The sequence below is a fragment of the Macrobrachium rosenbergii genome, chromosome 46 (assembly GCF_040412425.1).
Source record: "Macrobrachium rosenbergii isolate ZJJX-2024 chromosome 46, ASM4041242v1, whole genome shotgun sequence".
Taxonomy (NCBI): domain Eukaryota; kingdom Metazoa; phylum Arthropoda; class Malacostraca; order Decapoda; family Palaemonidae; genus Macrobrachium; species Macrobrachium rosenbergii.
This window is the reverse complement of record NC_089786.1, coordinates 42,032,565-42,053,761: the sequence shown is the minus strand read 5'-3', so window position 1 is coordinate 42,053,761 and position 21,197 is coordinate 42,032,565.

Here is a 21,197-nt window from a genome sequence, read left to right as displayed (position 1 = left end):
CAGACATTTGTATTCGACACCGGCTTTGAATATTTCATGAAGGCAAATCGGTTTTGATATTCAATGGTATAAAATTCGGGAAGTCTTTCAGAATACCCGAATATTGCTTTACCAAAAATATCAATCTCTTATTTTACTGTTTCCAGGATTTTGTAATTGTTGGTGTTTCGTGAAAAAACCAAACGAAACTCACTAAGAAATATTGGTTGAAAAATGGTACAATGTCAATTTTTTTGTCCAGACAAAATGCTTTCTTCATTCTAAGTGATTTTCCTTTGATTTTACTTTTACTCTATAGATTCACCGTAGCATAGGAGAAGAGTTAGATTTTGATAATGACGTTATGGAGGCAAGGAAGAACAAAAAATTATTAATAAAACCAAAAGGAAATAATAGATAATAAGAAAGAAAACTGCGATTTATTAGTTTAAAGATTTAAATGTCACTTGACCTAAAAGCATCACCAAACGTTAAAATATGCTTCTTTTTACGTTTTAATGGAATTCATAGGCCTGGAAGGGAATATGCTGGAAGCTGGAATTGAAAAACGTCTTTCGTTAATGATAGTTTCTAAAGTGGTAGTGAGTGATTGGGGCTCACGTTTTTAATATGGGAAATTCGAGATACTCGAAACCGGTTGAGAGAGAAAAAAGAGTTTGTCCTCTCTGGAGTTCCTTGAATCTATTTGTATTAACTGAGGTTTATTTATTTATCAACGTGTTTTCAGCAATTTTCTTCTGACCCTTACAATTTGTGATATATTTTATAATAAATGCTGTCAGATGAGGTTCTGTTATATGACAAGAGTATACACTCACACTCTAAAATATCTATCATTATATTCAGAAAACTTTATGAAGACACGTTGAAAACCTAAAACTCTAAAGGAAATTGTAGTATAGAATACAATTGGCGTAGATTGTTTCTGAGATATGTCTAAACTTAGGCTTGTCCGAAAAATAAACTTTATGTCAATGAATAATGTTGATAATAACATTAAAAAACTTTCCATTTTCAATAAAACTATCACTTGCAAATACGAATAACCTTGTGTATAAAATTATATTTATCAAATATGATGACAAACAATTTTATGCACAGGGTTATTTGCAGTTGCAGTCTATCTCGGATGAGTGGGATAACAAGCAAATGGTGAAAGGAAGCCATGCTCTCATGCACAAATTCCCTTCCACTCTTGCAAGCTTTGATAAACAAGGAAAACGATTTCCTCTTCATTCTATTATTCATACTCGCTGAGGCGCGAAAGTGACGTCTTTTTCATAATGAATGGAATCAGAACACTTTTCACTTTGAGGTGCCGCTAGACTTTAAATTTATCGGTAGATGTAGAAGGAATCTCATGACAAGAAATGCAGAAGCAGAGCCGCAATGAATATTCAAAATCGGAACTTGTACCGTACTTAGAAAGAATTTTTTTCTATAAATTTCAGAATATTATTCAAGAAATACAAACAAAATATTTGTTTTGGCAAGGGGGTAGAATTGTCGGCAAGTGGTGCAGGAATTAAGAAAAAAAGAAAAATTATTTTCTATCAAATGGCAATAGCAAGTTTTCAAACAAGGTGGAAATTACCGCAGTCGACAATATTTAATTATTCCAAATGTTCTCACCTCTCAGATTACTGCAATTTACAGCATACCGTAATTGTAAATTATTCCTCTTCCAGTATTCATAGACCCTGCCCTTCCAGCGACTTTGACATATTTTCTTTGAGTTCCTTTCTTCGTAAGCTTATTTGCGACCTGATATAACATTGTTCCTTATCTTTTATCATGATGTATCATAAAATCTGATGTACAAAAGAAGTATGTCTTTGTAACAAGACGCTGCAGTAATATATAAATTTTTATGGCAGATTCTAGTCTCATGTCAATGTTTCACCTTGAAAACAATATTCCTGTTGATTTACTTGAAGGAATTCATGAGATCTGGCTTATGTCCGAGTTTAGCATGTAATTCATTATCACAAAGCGCCAATAAGTACTTCTGCAAATGACTGTAATGTTGCCTCGTTCTGATACCCGGAAGCGAGTTCGAACCTCTCCGGGGCCTCAGAATTTCTTTATTTCTTTCTTCATTTGTATATAGGCTTGGCAGTGTGAAGATATCCAGTGGCTGAGAGGGAATTGCGGTCATTATATATATATATATATATATATATATATATATATATATATATATATATATATATATATATATATATATATATATATATATATATATATATATATATATATATATATATATATATATATATATATATATATATATATATATATATATATATATATATATATATATATATATATATATATATATGTGTATATATATATATATATATATATATATATATATATATATATATATATATATATATATATATATATATATATATATATATATATATATATATATATATATATATATATATATATATATATATGTGTGCATGTGTGTGTTGTGTGTGTGTAAGGGTTGTGTGTCTATATATATTTATACACATAGATAGATACATGCACAGTTTTTCTGTTAATCCTCATTGCGTGAGTAAGCCGTCGGAAATTCAACTCACATCCTTGATAAACCCAGCATTCAGCAATTTCATCGTTTTCGACCAGCCTCATGTTACAGCTCAAATTTGCAGTATAAACTCGTGGGTAATCCGATTAGTAATACATGACGGCATTAGAAGGCAATCACAAAATGTAACGTCAGCCATACAGACGAGCAAATGCCTTGAGCATGTCGCCATGCATGATGACTGACACCTCTTTCAGCGAATTGTGAACCGTAATCCAGCCAAGCCTTTAAGTAAGGCATGTTGCTTAAGTAAAAATCTAATTTTTACCACGAAAACATTGGTTAGAATAATCTTTCATGCAAAAGAATTAATTGCATTACAGAAATACGATATATGATTATATAAGCATTGGATAAATTGTTCGTGTGTGTGTGTGTATGTATATATATATATATATATATATATATATATATATATATATATATATATATATATATATATATATATATATATATATATATATACATATATATATATATATATATATATATATATATATATATATATATTGTTTATATATATATATATATATATATATATATATATATATATATATATATATATATATATATATATATATATATATATATATATATATATATATACATATATACATATATATATATATATATATATATATATATATATATATATATATATATATATATATATATATATATATATATACATATTGCCGCGAGAATACCTTAATAAATGTGAAGTTGATGTCCCTCCATCTCCCCTCTAACTTTCTCTGCCTCCGTCGTATTTAGGTATACAATCTGTCTTTCTAAAATAAGTGCTATTTGGCGAGTGCAGGACAATCTCGTCAAGGCCAAGGTAACCTCTCTATCTCTCTATCTATACATTCATCTATCTGCAAAGATTAACCCTGTTCTGGCGTGGAAAAAATTAAGCCTCAGCCCTTGGCTTCAAAACGCTACTCATTTCATTAGCAAATAAATCATGATATATTCCGCTCATCCGTTTGTCTCGTTAAATTTAGATCTTTTTCTTTATGATTGTGCCTTCCGATGACCGTGGTTTAAAACAAATCAAATGAGAACCTCTTTTTTCCTCTAACAGTCGTTTTTTTATTGTTCTTTCTTTCTCATTACTTCTTACGTTATTTATATTATTTCTCTTACGTAACGTGACCGTCGGATTTAAATATAACCAGTGCCTTTAAATACATTCATCATTTATAAAAGTAACCACTCACTACACATTCATTTGCACTTTAACCCTTCCATCACCCTCTCTCTCTCTCTCTCTCTCTCTCTCTCTCTCTCTCTCTCTCTCTCTCTCTCTCTCTCTCTCTCTCTCTCTCTGTCTTTCCTTATCTTTCTGTCTGTCTGTTTCTTACTGATTTCAGTGTCCTTGATTTCTGGAATCCACAAACTATCTTGTTTTCGTGAAGCTTAGGGTATGATTGCCTCAAAGGGAACACGGACACACACACACAACATACATACATACATACATACACACATACATACACACACATATATGTATATATATATATATACACATATATTTATATATGTATATATATATATATATATATATATATATATATATATATATATATATATATATATATATATATATATATATATATATATATATATATATATATATATATATATATATTTCCCAAGGAGAGGTTGCTGTCTCTTCCTTCTCTTCCCTTCCTCCTCCTCAACCCCTGTTCTCGCCTGCCCCATCCTATTTCCAAACCATTAAACCAACTTTTTCGACCTCCGCAAAGGCCTTCCTGCAGCCTTCTTTAAAATTCGCTATTCCTCCATGAGAGCTATAATCTAACTCCTCACCCTTCCAGCCTTCTCTTCTCCCTCCTCTCATTTCCTCTTTTTCACTAGACCCCCAGCCAAGTCTCATATTTCTTCCACTCGATTCGAAATAGTTTATTCGGTTAGTATGTTCCTTTAATGATCATGAAAAGACTGTGTTGGTGGAAAATCCATTAATAAAGAAACAGTAGACTCTGTTGAGTGATATTCTAATTGAACAATGACTGGGGACCTAATGCTTTTGCCATCATTATTCTTTCGGCCTCGAAAAAAAAATCGAGATCTTTTGAAACGCATTTCAAGTTCTCCTTCCCCCTCAGCTAAATAGCTGAATTAGACAGTTATAATCAAGGGGATCATTCGCTGACCATCAAATGAAGTTCATCGTATTGAAAATGCATCATAGCTCTCGTAAGACCTATTTCACGCCTGTCAATGGTTACCCCATTGACAATATTCTTTATTTTTACTTTTACAAAGTTCAAGATTTTAGTCAGTTTTCCCCAAAAATTTTTATAACTATTTTTACGCTATATATATATATATATATATATATATATATATATATATATATATATATATATATATATATATATATATATATATATATATATATATATATATATATATATATATATATATATCAATACAGTACGAAGGAACGCGTGCTTGAGAATATCACTAAGTCCACGTCGGAAGGTGAATGAAAACCGAAACTCTGAACAAGTGCTTTCGTAATTTGTTCTACATTTTCAAGTTGACACTGAATACAAAAGAAGTTGACAGAGTTTATATACAAAAACAGAAGGTGGGGAGGGTTACAGTTTGTTAATCTGGGCAGCATGTTTTTTAAACAAAAAAAGACAGGGACAAAGGATCAAGGGATAATCCAGGGTGGAGATTAACATTCCTGGTGGAAGTAACTTTAATGAACACAGTCTCTAGCAGATATCTTTTCCGATGGTCGCTGACCTTGTAGATAACCGTTGACTTATCCCAGTTCATCGTATAGCCTGTCTTAAGCCAATGATCCACAATGCCATTATTTGATAAGACTTTGGAAATGGCATATCTGTGTTGGGAGCTTCTTACTTTTAGTCCTTTTAATGTTTAAGAATATTCTCTGTTTACCTTTTACCTAATTTCATTCCTTCAGTGCCCATTTTAAAAACCATTCATATTAACTTAGTATTTAAATATAATAATATTTAAAAAAACTAATTATCAATAGTTTTTTTACCCAATTCAAACAATATTGTATACAGTATTCCTTGCAAAGAATGTAAACAGATATATATTGGTTAAGTTCTTTGTTAACACTGGTTGGATTGTATTATATCTTTTTGCTTTATTTTTACAAAGTTCTAAAAAAAAATATGGAGGGTAACATAATGAATCTCCTATTTTATCAATAATTTTAAAAGCCTCTTCCAAAAATTCAAGACTATAAATTCTAAGAGCTCTAAGATAGATACTGGAAAATGTTGACACCTTAATTTGTTTAGCATGGTTAGAGGATATATATATATATATATATATATATATATATATATATATATATATATATATATATATATATATATATATATATATATATATATATATATATATATATATATATATATATATATATATATATATATATATATATATATATATATATATATATATATATATATATATATATATATATATATATATATATATATATATATATATATATATATATATATATATATATATATATATATATATATATATATATATATGTGTGTGTGTGTGTGTGTGTGTGCCACATGTGTGTGTGTGTGTGTGTGTGTTTGTGTGTGTGTGTGTATGTGTGTGTGTGACAATGAATAAACAAATCATTACTGTGAATGTTATATATTCTTTTAACATTCGCAGAAAGACTCAGTCCAATCGATGTGATGTCACAAACTCAAAATATACTCACATATTCCATATATAGACTTTGTATATATATATATATATTATATATTCATATATATATATATATATATATATATATATATATATATATATATATTATATATATATAAAATAATAAATATATATATACAGTGAATATATATATCCTCTAACCATCGTAAACAAATTAAGGTTTCAAATTTTGAACACAGATAACCAGCATCAATCTTAGAGCAAACATAACACAATAAAACACAAAATCAAAATAGTCCTGAATTTTGGATAAAACTATTTAAAATCCACAGTGATGATAAAACGTGTTTAATTATTCATTATTATGCCAATTACAAAATAATTTCCGACTAATCAGGAGCAGGGTCTTCATTCCGAAAATTATAAACTCTACATTGTTATTCATCAAAAGAAACAGAAAATCCAAATAATAATATTTTTTTTGTAAGTAACTCGACTTTTGAAATAATAAATAATGAAAACAGTAAAAACTATATTAGCCTTCCTCCCATTCAGATAGAATATATTATAGTTTGAATAAAATCGATGAGTTTCAGAACCGATTATGGAGACTCGAAAATGCAATTTACGAATTGCATTTATCAGCTCTGTAATAGTCCTCTTTTTGGGCATAAAACGATTTTAAATCCTCAGTGATGTTTAAAAGTGTTTTAATTATGTTTTTGATATACATCTGACAGGCAAAATACATTTCTGACTGAAAAGTGAGATATTCATGTTTTATCTATATGTTTTTTGAATATTCATTTTGAGAGCAAAATGACGTTTCAGAGCCTGTAATTCCTGCATACGAGTGAGGATTATATTTTATGTTTTGAACATTGCATATTCTTTTTGGTTAAAAGACGGTTCTTAGTCATTAATTGTTCTTTGCAAGATTTATTTATATAGGCTATTTTCTAATATTCCATTCTGGGGGAAAACCTAATGCCAAAAGTATCATATACGAGGAGAATATTTGTTATCTTTTTTAGTTTTCATTTGTTGGAACAAAATGACGTTTCTGGGTACAAAATTGTTGTATACGTAAATTATTCATTGTTTTAGGAATATTTATTTCCTAAATAAAAATATTGTCATAGCCCGTAAATTCCATACAAGAAGTTTATGTTTTAATGTCATCTATTGCTTTTTATTATTCCAATTTTAGAAAAAAAATGCAATATATAAATAAATGCCTAGTTACTATTATTAGATTATTCCTTTTTTTGAGACAAAGAGGTTTCAAAATCCAAAACGTTTAATACAAGGTTTACTTTTTTTCTAATCATTGAATATTCACTTCTTAATTGTTTCTTGATTCATATATTTTTATACTTATTATTATACTTTTATATATTGCTACTATTTATTGTATATGTTATTTATTTATTTATTTTTATCAGTTCATTATTTCTTCTTTGGGGTTATCTGATATATTAATCTATGCTTGTTTAATTTTCCTTAATACTTTTATTAATAATTTTTTTTTTTTTTTTAATTATGTTATTTACTTTTATTGAGATTTTCTGTTATCTATTTTGAATTTTTTATTATTTACTTGTTTATTTAAATACTTATTTTAAATAAAGTTTTCCTTCATTTCTTATTTCAGCTAAGTACCTTATTTTTTAGTTATTTATTCTATTTTCAGTTATTTTCAGTACTGATATTTTTATTAATTTCTATCTGTCCATGAATTTACTCATGCATTTATCTTTATTTTTTATTTTCATTTATTTACCTATTCGTATTTATTTATCACTTATTTGTTTTTTTATTTACCTGACAATTTATTTATTTTTAGGTTTTATTTATACTTGTTTTTAAGTATTCGTACTCTATTTCTACATTTTTTTACTTTTAAGTATTTACATATAATTATATATCTATCTTTTATTTCTTGTTCAGGGATAAGAACCTATATTGATTATTTTGTCATTTTAGTATAAAAATACGCTTCGATCTATATTTATATATATACATTTTTATTTCTTTGAATATTCCCCATTTTTTTAGCAAGAAAAGTTTAGTCTTTGTAAAGATTTACTGTTTATTTGTTAGGAAAAAAAAAAAAAAAGACATTTTGGGACTTTTGCTAAAAAACCTTTTATTGTTCTTAATTTTAATATAGTTTTAAATATGGATTATTTACTATTTTTGGATATTCATTTATTTACATAATTATGTTTTACAGTTTTCACTTTATTTCATCTTCTTCTCTTTTTTTTTAGATTTTCTGAAGTCTAAAAATGTATTTTTCTTACCATATTTGATATTTTGTAATATTTTAGTTTTGAAATATTATCCCGACGCTATTTCTGAAAAATTCAAGATTGGAAATATTCTTCTAAAATTTATTCATTAACTTATTTTTACGTCTCATACGCTTTTATCCTCCTGAGATGTACCTCACCTTGGGGGTTTGTCCTTCCAGTTTGAAGTAAGTCACTGAGGAAGAGGTTGCTACAAGTAAATGGCTGAGTATTAACTTGCAATTAAAATTAAATAGATAAAGAAAGACTTTGTAGAAAATATATCGACATCAAGATAGGAAGATATTCCGAAACTTTCCTTAGGAAATACAGGCTAAGACTAGTGGATTGCGCCTTCCTCTACTGGATTCAATAAACGTTTTCATTATCCCTAAGTTACGTATAGAAAACAAGACTCCCGTCGCTCATGAATCGCCCTTCCCGCTTGCAATATTATGTCTTTGATGCACTACTTTGTTTCTAGCGCAGAGCATTTCAAAGGATGGCTGATGCTCCCCTTGTTTTTCAAAGGTCGCATCGCAGGCTTTCATAATTGTTTAGTGAAACGAGAGACTATATCACTGGAATTTGCTAGAAGACCATTCACGTGTGTACCCCTGATGTACAGTACAAAAATGAATAATCTCTCCGAAGTATTTCACAGTTACCCGAGCATGAAATCGCTTTCGAGTTGGGAATGAATTCACAAGCAATAACGAAGCAGTGGAATAACGGATATTTATCAAGATTTCAATGTCATTTCCGTTTCCAAAGTTGCAGCTCATTTAGGAAGTCATGTTCGATAAAATGCTTCCTGTAGCCGTTCGATATATCATTATTTTGTAATATTTCCTTATGATTGGATTCATTACGTATAATATAGTTCATAACTAAAATTCATTCAGTCTCTAATCTGGAAGCAAAGAGAAACTCGTGACTTGGCCGTCTTCTTTTTTGAACGACAAAAACAACAGCTGCAACTGCAAATACTACAGCTACAGTCTAACAACAACCATATCAACAACTTCAATAATAATAATAATAATAATAATAATAATAATAATAATAATAATAATAATAATAATAATAATATTATTATTATTATTATTATTATTATTATTATTATTAATTATTATTATTATTATCAAGAAGAGTGCCCAGATGATTTAAAAACGTCAGTAATAAAAGCGTGCATCGGCCGTGCCCTCTCCCTCTGCTCCTCCCGGAGTGCCTCCTCCGACGAACTTGAACACGTCGTCCCGACGCTAGTTGACAACGGATACTCTTACCGTCAAGTAGCAAGTTTGTCGAAGAACGGCGTCGACAGGTGGTATTAGCGGGAGTGCCGTCCCCTCGGGAGGGTGCAAGACCATAAAATTATTCTACAGGGGAGACATGAATACGGAGTGCAAGCAGGACGCAGCAGCCCTGAAGAAAGTCATTCGGCTCATGTAACCCCTGCCGAAGTAGACGCGACAATCGACCTTACGATCAATGATAAGGATAGGAGGAATGGCCAGTACCTTATGAAGAGCAGCCCCTTCGTCAGCAGCGATCCCATAAAGAGAAGAGGAGTGGTCTACTAAATACTGTGGCCCGAGAATGGGTGTCACAACTTTTGCATTGCTATGACAACGACTCCCCTTTCTAACAGGATCGCCGTCCAACTTCTTGAAGGAGAATGAAGGAACAAGGCAACGCCCCCTAACGCCAGCACATGGTAAGGAATACCAGAATCCTCGGCGGCGACATTGACCACCGCCGCCTCCGTCACAAGGGGGCTCTCGCCGTTTTGCGGTGGAACCCTACACTGAATATTATCCAAAAAAAACCTTCTTCTGCCGACTACCGTCAGGAGAACGAGGCGTGCCCCTGAGATAACGATACAGCCACCCTCCACCGCGGGTGGCGAGCAGAGCCCAACCAATCAGAGCCCTCGTCGGTCAGCCAGACTAGCAGCCAACAGGAGATCTCCCGTAATACGACCGACTAGCGAAAAAAAGGTCCCCTTCTCTTCTAAACAAGTTTTCGGGTATAATTATGATAATTCAGGATTAGTCAATTTGACACCTGTTCTATAGCTAACCCTCTCGTTGAGAGTCCAATCTCACTTTAAGTAACCTCCGTGTGGAGCCGACGTACTTCCCAAGATTACATCTAGGCCAATTAAATAAATATACGACTCCTGAGGTCATTAGTGGATCAGATTTCTCCTTATGTTTAAACAGAGATCTAATATTCATTGGGTTGCAGGGTATTAGCTTTAATTCAATGGCAGGTAAAACTTTTTCGACTAACAACTTCAATTCACGATATAAATTTAGATCAAGAATAAATGGGACACTTCCATATAATCGTAATTTTGGTACTGTTGGTATTTCAATTTTAGGATGGAAGATATTGTTTAAAAATTTGCAGAGGTGTTTATAAACAAGTTTGGATGGAAAGCAATAGTCAGTGAAATATTGGTGGAGATAGATTATTTCACTGTGAAAAAGATTCCAATCAGACGTTATGTTAAAAGCTCTTTCATATTTTTCATAAGGGCTATATATATATATTATATTATATATATATATACGTATATATATATATATATATATCTTATTATATATATATATATATATATATATATATATATATATATATATATATGTATATATATATATATATATATATATATATATATATATATATGTTTTATATATATACACACACACAGGTTGCAGGTAATGCATATATATTTTATGCCATCGGGGCAAAGTTTTCTTGTCACAAATTTCGTTGAATTCTATGGCTTTTTGATTGTTGATTAACTTCTTATTAATTTGACAATGTTTTCTGAATCTTCTCCGTTCTTCCAAACTCAGTTGATGGATAAACAAACGAAGATGAACTTTCTGTTCCATTGACTAAAAACACAACACCACAGCTGTTCCGTCACTCGTCGTGACCTCTTCAAAGCGTATAACTGGACATAGCGTGTGCGGACGGATATGTAACGTCCAAAACACTAATAATACAATAAATAATTATAATATAAACAAGTACATAACAGACAATTTTAATTTATTCATAAGTATTAAAGCTACAGTACAACAAAATTTATAATAGAAACATAATTTACTTTGTGAAAAATAATGAGAACAAAACCACGTGTTCTGGTGGCAACAAACTAAACAGAAATGGAAATGCAGCTATTATATGGATTACGGGGGTAGGGGGAACTGAAAGAGGGGGGAGGAGAGAGAAAGCGCGTGAGACAGAATCACACGCTTTCTCTCTCCTCCCCCCTTACAACTCCCCCTGCCCCCGTAATCCGTATAATAGCTGCATTTCCATTTCTGTTTTGTTTGTTGCCACCAGAACACGTGGTTTTGTTCTCATTATTTTTCACAAAGTAAATTATGTTTTTAGTAGAAATTTTATTGAATTGTAACTTTAATACCTGTGAATAAATTAAAATTGTTTATTTTGTACTTATTTATCTTATAATGATTTATTGTATCATTAGTGTTTTGGACGCTACATATCCGTCCGCACACTGTAACAAAACAAGACGCTATGTCCAGATTATTTTACGGGCTGCTCTAGGAGCAAGAGCCCGTGCTGGCACAAAGCCAGCTAAATCTGAAACAACCAGATTATACACTTTGAAGAGGCCACGACGAATGATGGAACAGTTGTGATGTTCTGTTTTTAGTAAATGGAACAGAGAGTTAATCCTCGTTTTTTTTTTTTGTCCATCAACTGAATTTGGAAGAAGGTAGAAGATTCAGAAAATATTGTCAAATTAATAAGAAGTTGATCAACAATCAAAAAGCCATAGAATTCAACGAAATTTGCATGCAAGAAATATTTTGCCCCAAATCACACACACACACACACATATATATATATATATATATATATATATATATATATATATATATATATATATATATATACATACATATATACAAACATTTATAAACATGTATGCACATAAAATAGGGCATTTAATATGCAATAACACATACATATTACATATATATATATATATATATATATATATATATATTATATATATATATGCACATACATATATATATATATATATATATATATATATATATATATATATATATATATATATATATATATATATATATATATATATATATATATATAGATATATATATATATATATATATATATGTATGTATAAATACATGTGTATGTGTGTGTTTGTGTGTGTACCAGTATGTGTAAGAAATATCTAATGCAGAAAGAACGAAAGAAGAGTTGAGGCAAGTGGAGCAAGGAAGGTCTGAAAATGAAAAGGGGTATTTGTATGGAACAGAGAGAAATTATCTCTGGAAACAAAACGCTTAACTGTTTGGAGAATCCCTTCGATCAACCTTTTCCTTGAAGTGAAGAGAGATCGCCCAGAGAGAGAGAGAGAGAGAGAGAGAGAGAGAGAGAGAGAGAGAGAGAGAGAGAGAGAGAGAAGAAAAAGCCGATATGAACTGCCTCCGCAGCGTAGGTGCAGCTAGGGTTCAAAGGACCTGTGTACTTTGTATCTAATTTCATCACTTTTGGAAGGAGATGAGAATCAGATGGTGGAGGATCTAGTTCAGGCAGACGAGAGAATCGCCGAGGAAGCCCGATTAAAGCCCCATCACGAGTGAGACGACAACGAAAATGAAGAGGAAGAAACCTACGAGGACAGTGAAGAGAATGAACAAGAAGAGGATGAAAATTCAAGGAAACTGAGAAAGAACAAAGAGGAGGAAAAGCCCTGATTAACCAAAATTGTGAAGGATTTTGACCGGTCACCAGCTGATGCTGGAGCATCGTGTTCCAGGGGACGCTGCGATCTCCTTGGCCCAGTCGGTGAGGTTGGCTGGAGGATGGGTGTGTGGGAGGTGGGGCCTCCCATTGCTGGGTGCTGCCGGGGAGCAGCAGTCAACACCCATCCTGCAGTCAACCCCATCGAATGGACCGAGAAGATCGCAACGCCTCTGGAACAGGATGCTCCAGCACCAACTGGTGACCGGTCAAAATCCTTCACAATTTTGGTTAATCAGGGCTTTTTCTCCTCTTTGTTCTTTCCCAGTTTCCTTGACTTTTCATCCTCTTCTTGTTCATTCTCTTCACTGTCCTCGTAGGTTTCTTCCTCTTCATTTCCATTGTCGTCTGACTCGTTCTATTCATCGCCTTCATCTACACCAGAATCACTTTACTGACGAGGAAACTGAGTATCTTGGAACGCTTTATCTGCCAAGTCCCTGATCGACTCCCTGACAGCGTCGTATTCTCGTCTTTCGTCGGCATCACAGAGGAGGTCGTTGGCAAAGTTGATCTTCTGCATAATTTCCTTCAAGCGTTCTCGCTCTTCGTTGGACCCGCGGCACCTATCAGGGTTGAACTTGAGTGCCCGCTTCCTGTAGGCCCACTCTATTTCCTTCGAAGTCGCATCCTCTGGAACACCTAAGACGTAGTATGGGCAGCCATGGCGTTGCATTCTTTGCAGGGTTTTTGCGGCTGCAACCAAATCTTCTCGATCCTTCAGTTCCTCAAGCTGGACTACAGCTTCACTGTGTCTGCCAAGCAACAAGAGACACAGTCCTAGTTTTATCCTGCAGTCCACTTGATCGTCGTCCATATGCAGTACTCTGAGGAAACATTCACTTGCTTGTTCAAGATGTCCAAGTTTACAGAATACGTTTCCTATTCGCTTGGTCTCTTCCATCAAATCAATATTCTTATGCTTTTCATTTGGCATAGAATTATTGATCACGGTCTCTTTGCATGCTCTTTTCGATAACTTCTTCTTCTTCTTCCGTTTTTCATTCTCCTGTTGAACGGGCTGAACTGTTTCTTTCAGGGCATGGACCTTCTTCTGTAGACCTAGACTCTTCTGTGCCTCATTACCTTGATTTCTCTCTAGATCAGGATTTATTGCGAGAACAGATACTTCTGGCTGTGAGGCAGGCAATCTCTCGTCGAGCTCTGTGGTCGCCTCGATCCGTCTTTTCCTTTCCGCTTCGTGGGTCTTCACCTTGTCCTCCAGGTAGCCACAGTAGAAATCATTGTCCACAGCTTGAGTTCGCAGTTCCTCCAGTTCTTTTCGGTTCCTGTCACATTCTTCCTCTTTAGCTGCGAGTTGGTCGTTTAGATTTTCTACTTCTTTAGCCTTCTGGATCATTGCGTCCTCCAATTCCTCGATTTTCTTCTTCAGCCGTTGATTCTCCTGTTCAGCAAGGTCGCGTTCTCTACCTGGCTTTTCAATGTTATTCTTTTCTTCCATTAACTCGTCCGTTCTCATGAGATCTGCTTCGTTACAAGTATTCCTGTCGTTGATTCCATCAAGGAGGAAACAGTTCTCCTCCTTACCATCTTTCCTTTCCTCCTTCAAGAGAGAGATCTTTTCGGCAGTGCAGAATTCGTCGTCGTCGTCGTCCATCCGTGCGGTAGGATCTTGAGCAATCTGGAGAGCCTTCTGGCCTTCAATGTACTGATGTACGTGGCCAGCAAATCCTCCCAGGGCAAGAACTACCGCGATCTTAACAATAAATAATCCAAATTTCTGGATCCAAATTCTTTGTGTAAAAGGTATCACTGATCTGGTAAGGATCAGAGCCAATAAGCTTTTCAAAACAACGTTAACTTCACTAAGTGCAGTCATGGTTACCTTTCTCTCCACCCGACCAAAAGCTTAGAATTGGATAACGCCACTAGAGCTCCGGGAATTCCTCGAATCGTCACTTCTGCTCCGAGGCCATTCTCTCTTGCTTCAGGAGATTCCTCAGGAGCCTTCGGGAGGACTTGGAGTAACTGAAGGCTCCTGAATACTTTGACGGCTTCAGAAACCTACAAATGGAAATGACTTGAAAGACGAATCAATAAATGTCTTCGTCGGGAAAGAAACTAAAAATATAATTGGAAATTTTAAAATTTCAGACGCAGATGATTACAACACAAAAATTTAAAAAGATTTGGTGAAAATGTGATTTAGATATATATATAAAATTTATATATATGTGATAGAAATGTGATGTTCTCTAGTTCATATATATATATATATATATATATATATATATATATATTTATATATATATATATATATATATATATATATATATATATATATATATATATATATATATATATATATATATATATATATATATATATATGCTGTTTATATATATATATATATCAGCTGAAGGATTTTGATAAGATGGAATAGCAACGTCAGTCTATTAGATATCCAAATCTGCCCACCTCTGTATCATTTAATTTGCCTTTTTTTAGTCTTTCACTAAATTCCTGATTAATAGAACCTCTATTGGATTTTATTGTTCCTGAATATTTTAAAGAATCATCTTCCTTTATCCTTTATGCATCTGATGTTGTTTCGTTCGTTCGTGAATACTTTGTCCTCATTATTTCTATTTTCTTATATTTTATCTCAGCTACCATCTCTCTAGATAAACGTCTGAAGAAAAGGAGAAGAAATAAAAGAAGGAAACGACAAAGAAATTTGTTGAAATATTGATTAATCACTTTAGTTACCTTTATTGTTTGATCATAAGATATAATGAGATATTTTCCTTTTTCTGTTAAAGAAAATTCATTATTATTATTATTATTATTATTATTATTATTATTATTATTATTATTATTATTATTATTATTATTATTATTATTAAGAAGAATGCACTCTCTTATAAATTTTTCATTGGTATAATATCTTTATCAGTATTGTTTAATTTGCAGTAATGGTACTGCATTTTATTATTATTTTATTAATATTATTAAGCGGTAGGCAGTATTTATTTTTCGATATAAATTATTTTTATTAGCGTAATATAATTTGTAGTCAAGATACTATATTATTATTATTATTATTATTATTATTATTATTATTATTATTATTATTATTATTATTATTATATTGTGGGTAGTAGACCCTCTTTCAAACAAGTATCATTGAAAGTGATTGCTGCATCTGCTGCATTCAGTTTATATAGAGTTTTCTCTATATTTCTAATGACTGACTTTTTTTGGTTACTGCATTGCGCCAGTAACTCTCCGATTCTCGTCATTTCTGGGGAGGGAAATAGTCGGAGATCAGGATATAATTTATTTATGATGCATACTGGGTTTGTCTGGTTACCGAAATGTGGGGATCATGGTCCGTAGAGTTTTGTGAGGTCGCTATAGTAACCTAGAGATGGTAGCTGAGATAAAATATAAGAAAATAGAAATAATGAAGACAAAGTATTCACAAACGAACGAAACAACATCAGATACATAAGGGATAAAAGAAGATTATTTTTTAAATATTCAGGAACAATAAAATCCAGTAGAGGTTCCATTAATCCGTAATTTAGTGAAAGACTAAAAAAGGCAAACTAAATGACACACAGGTAAGTAGATTTGGATATCTAATAGACTGATGTTGCTATTCCATGTTAGCAAAATCCTATTATTATATATATATATGGTATATATATATATATATATATATATATATATATATATATATATATATATATATATATATATATATATATATATATATATATCACTATATATATAGGGTGAAAGATCACTCCTTTATTCATTTTCAAAGTACTTTATTGTTGCTGCGACGTTTCAGGACGTAAAAGTCCCATTTTCAAGCTATAAAGATAGAAGATAAAAGTTAAAATAACAACTCGGACTAAAAATTAAGGTAAAAAAATATTTACATACAAATAATATAAAAGACAAGTACAAAGGATAGGGAGGAATGACTACCATAAGGTGCTGAAGGCACAGACCGAGTGACAATTCGGGCCGGGTTCAGCTTCGACTTAAACTCACGAGAGATACCGAGGTGTTGAGGAAGACTGGGTGTTTAACTGTGGAACTACTGTAGTTGTTTAATGAAGAGTGATTCCAAGATTGCTAAATATTATTCGTTAGGAGTTTGGCCTATAATTTTAAAATCTTTGTAATTTATGTCCGATTTACCCTTCTTTGGTGCTTTTCTCCTAGGTAAACCAGTAATGGGATACCAAGTTTACTTATTCTGTGCACAAAGTTTTCTATTTTTTTTATCAACACAAGCCACCTTTTCCTCTAACAAAAGCTCGCTTTCTTTTCCTTCTCAGCCTTCTCCCACTAGGCCGGGACTCACTGCTACAGACATTTCTCTCCTACTGATGGGCACCGTAAGGTTCAAAGGGGTTGCAACCCTGCCTGTCCCCCTCTCTCATCTTCACTAACTAACTGCCGAAAAAAAAAGCAATGTTTGCTTTTGTCTATTCACAGACCGATCCAGTTACGGGCTGCTCCAGGAGCAAAAGCCGGGCCAGCACAAGGTTGGCTTAATCTCAAACAACCCCTAGTGACATTCACCTTCTTCACTGGAAGCAAGCTGCAACCGACGCGCCGGACAGCTGCTTTATAATTTACCTGCTGACGAACAAACTTATACGCCAAGTTGAGAAGGTGAAATATAAGCTCAACAGCACACAGAGTTCCATTCTTTTCAACGACCAGTGATTATAATAATAAAGTTTAGTCAGTTATTACAGCTTAAAATGAGCAGACTTGACTTTTTTTACCAGAAAAATAAGAAAATCCGAATAACTAGCGGAAATAATGCGCGGGTTAAGTAGAAAGAGAATTAAAAAAAAAAATAATTAACATCAAACAAAAAGGGATTTACGATTAGGCCAATAATCACAAACAAAACCAAGCGCAGTGGTGAAAGTCATTAGATAGAAGCAATATTTCCTGGATCTTATGTGACAGTAATATCAGGAATAGTGTAAGAGAACGAAAATTCAAAACAATATTATAAAAGTCAGAAGGGTCTGTAAGAAGTGCCAAGTCTCCGTGTTCCTTCGGATGTGATAATGGATTTTCCCAAGTGATTTGATTTTGTAGAAAAGGTGACGCTGAGTTCTAGCAAATGTGAAACTGATATAGTATATATGAAGAAGACCTGGCAAATTCGGAACACATTGCTTCTACCTAACTGTCAGGAATGAAATTCTATTTACTGGTTTACGTCTAATTCGATAGTTTCCGGGAAATAATGTCTATCTGATTATAATCAATAATGCAGCGAACAATTTGCAATAAAGATTTGTATAGGATATTGGGATGCTTAAAACGAAAATACAATTTTATAGCAGCATAGTTTTACGTGTAACCAATACAGTATATTTTTGGAACCACTCTCAACACAGCACCAAGGATGGGAACGATAAAAACGTCATCAAAATGACCTTGTTTTGTGTTTCCGTAACGATCAGAGATTATATGAAATCTATGTTGTAACAATAACTGTTGCTAATAATATCCCCAACACGAAGCACCATCTGTTCGAGCTTTTATTTTTTTTATTTTTTACTTTTTTTTTGCATTACGTCATCAAAGAGACGTTCCGAAACGTCTTTCAGCGCTTTCTTTCCAACGGTTATGATACACACTTCAAATATATACATGAGATAGAGTTGAACTTTTTTTTATCGACTGTAGAATGCTGTTCAATAATCTTAATTTATGGTCAGTTGTCACGCGGAAATCGGCTATTTGGCTGGACAGGATACGAAGATTATATTTTCATATATCCATGCTTATATCATTATATTAAAGAGTGAAACGCGTTTTTTTTTTTTTATTTGACAAACTGAAGTAAGACCTCCTGGTGATTATTTTGTTGACCCTTACTTCATTACCTTCATCGACACTCAACCTAACTTGTCTCTGCTGTGTTTTACTCTTTTTGATTCTCGTAAGATTATCCTCCTCTTTTGCTCCTTGTTTATTATGTTAATTCATTCCATGTGAATATATACTGAAAGTCAGTAATAAGAATAAAACAAATAATAATGATAATAACAATAACTGTATTCCGACATAGATTTGATAGCTTTTAGAGCTACAAACTCATCAAAATAAAATCGGCATTTTTATCTAAATCAAGTTCGAACTTTTTGCAAATGATAAATAGAGATGTTAGCAATTCTGAAGTAAACTTTGAACATTTACCTCTCAGTAACTGAGAAAATTCTGCCAAGGAAAATAGAGCTTCCAGTGATGTAATACACAGGCGAAGACCGCTGAAACAATTAAAAAAATAGTATAATAAAAAAAGTTAATAAAATAAAATAAAAAATTGTGAACAAAATTGTTGATGGGGATGATAACTTTCCGAAAATAAGGACCAGCCAATTTGAGCAAATGTGAAGTAGAACTTTGACTGTTATAAAATGAAACTGTAAGAAAACTATAAATAGATTTCACAACTGGTCCTCTCGTCGTCTGGTCCATTTGTTTGATATATTACTGTTAATCATATGTGCCCATATCCTTACATGGAAGTTTGCTGCACACGTTAACAACCTTTATAGTTGTTCAGTGAAGATTCTTACTTATTCGCAATAATAATAATAATAATAATAATAATAATAATAATAATAATAATAATAATAATAATAATAATAATAATAATAATAATAATAATAATAATAGTTACGGTCGGTTGATATTTTACACAACTTCTTTGCTCATGGTCTCTGCTCTTTGAGTCTTAACGTGGTGGGTAGAGTGCAATTTTGTCTTCCTGTGTTTCTTTAGGAGCAAGAGCCCGTGCTGTCATAATATCTGTCGAAAGCATAAATTTCATATGATTACTTGCTATATCTATTTTGTGCGTAAGTTCGGGTCTTCGCAGATGTATTCGATATTCACTATGTAGAAACTTCTATGATCACGGAATGACAGTAAGTCTTGGAACTGGAGTTGATGGATAATAACAGGATTTTAGACTCAGTAAACTTATATTACAGTTCTCTAGCCGCTCATAAAGTACTCTCTCTCTCTCTCTCTCTCTCTCTCTCTCTCTCTCTCTCTCTCTCTCTCTCTCTCTCTCTCTCCCAGTATCAATCGCACATCCTGTCTTCCAGTGTATGCTACACCATTTCATAAAATCGCTGTCTTTGTTGCGACAAGACCGAATTTTCTTCTGACCACTTATCCTTTCCAAAATCACTTCCCTAAAAATAAGCAAAAGAAGAATAATGGTTTTTACTCTGGCTATAAAGACTACAGAACAATTTACCTCACATTATACATTATTTTAAAGAAGTAAAACTACGATATGTGTGTATTGAATTCTGTACAATACTAACCCCCAAACTGTTCTAGATTCGTACGGTAGCAAACGGCCTAATAGCGTGCTCTTTATATCGCGAAGATAACTGAAGTAATACGTCCTTTCAAACATAAAAATTGCAGGAACTCATTTGATTTTCATTCGTATATAATTAATGTAAATTAGGTCAGTGTTGAAGTACCATATGACCTGCCGTCCCAAATATTCAGCTAGCTTTTTTTCCCAAATATTATATGAATTCAGTTATATTATATAGACCTGCTGTACCGAAAATGCTCCAATTTATCCTGTCTAATATCGTAACGATCAAATTGTAGCGTATGGAGTTCTCTACCTGAGTGTATTTTATATAGTTTAGTGCAAATACAGCGGTTCGTTAGAAAGCTAAGATTTTTTTTTATACAAATATGACGTTTTTTTC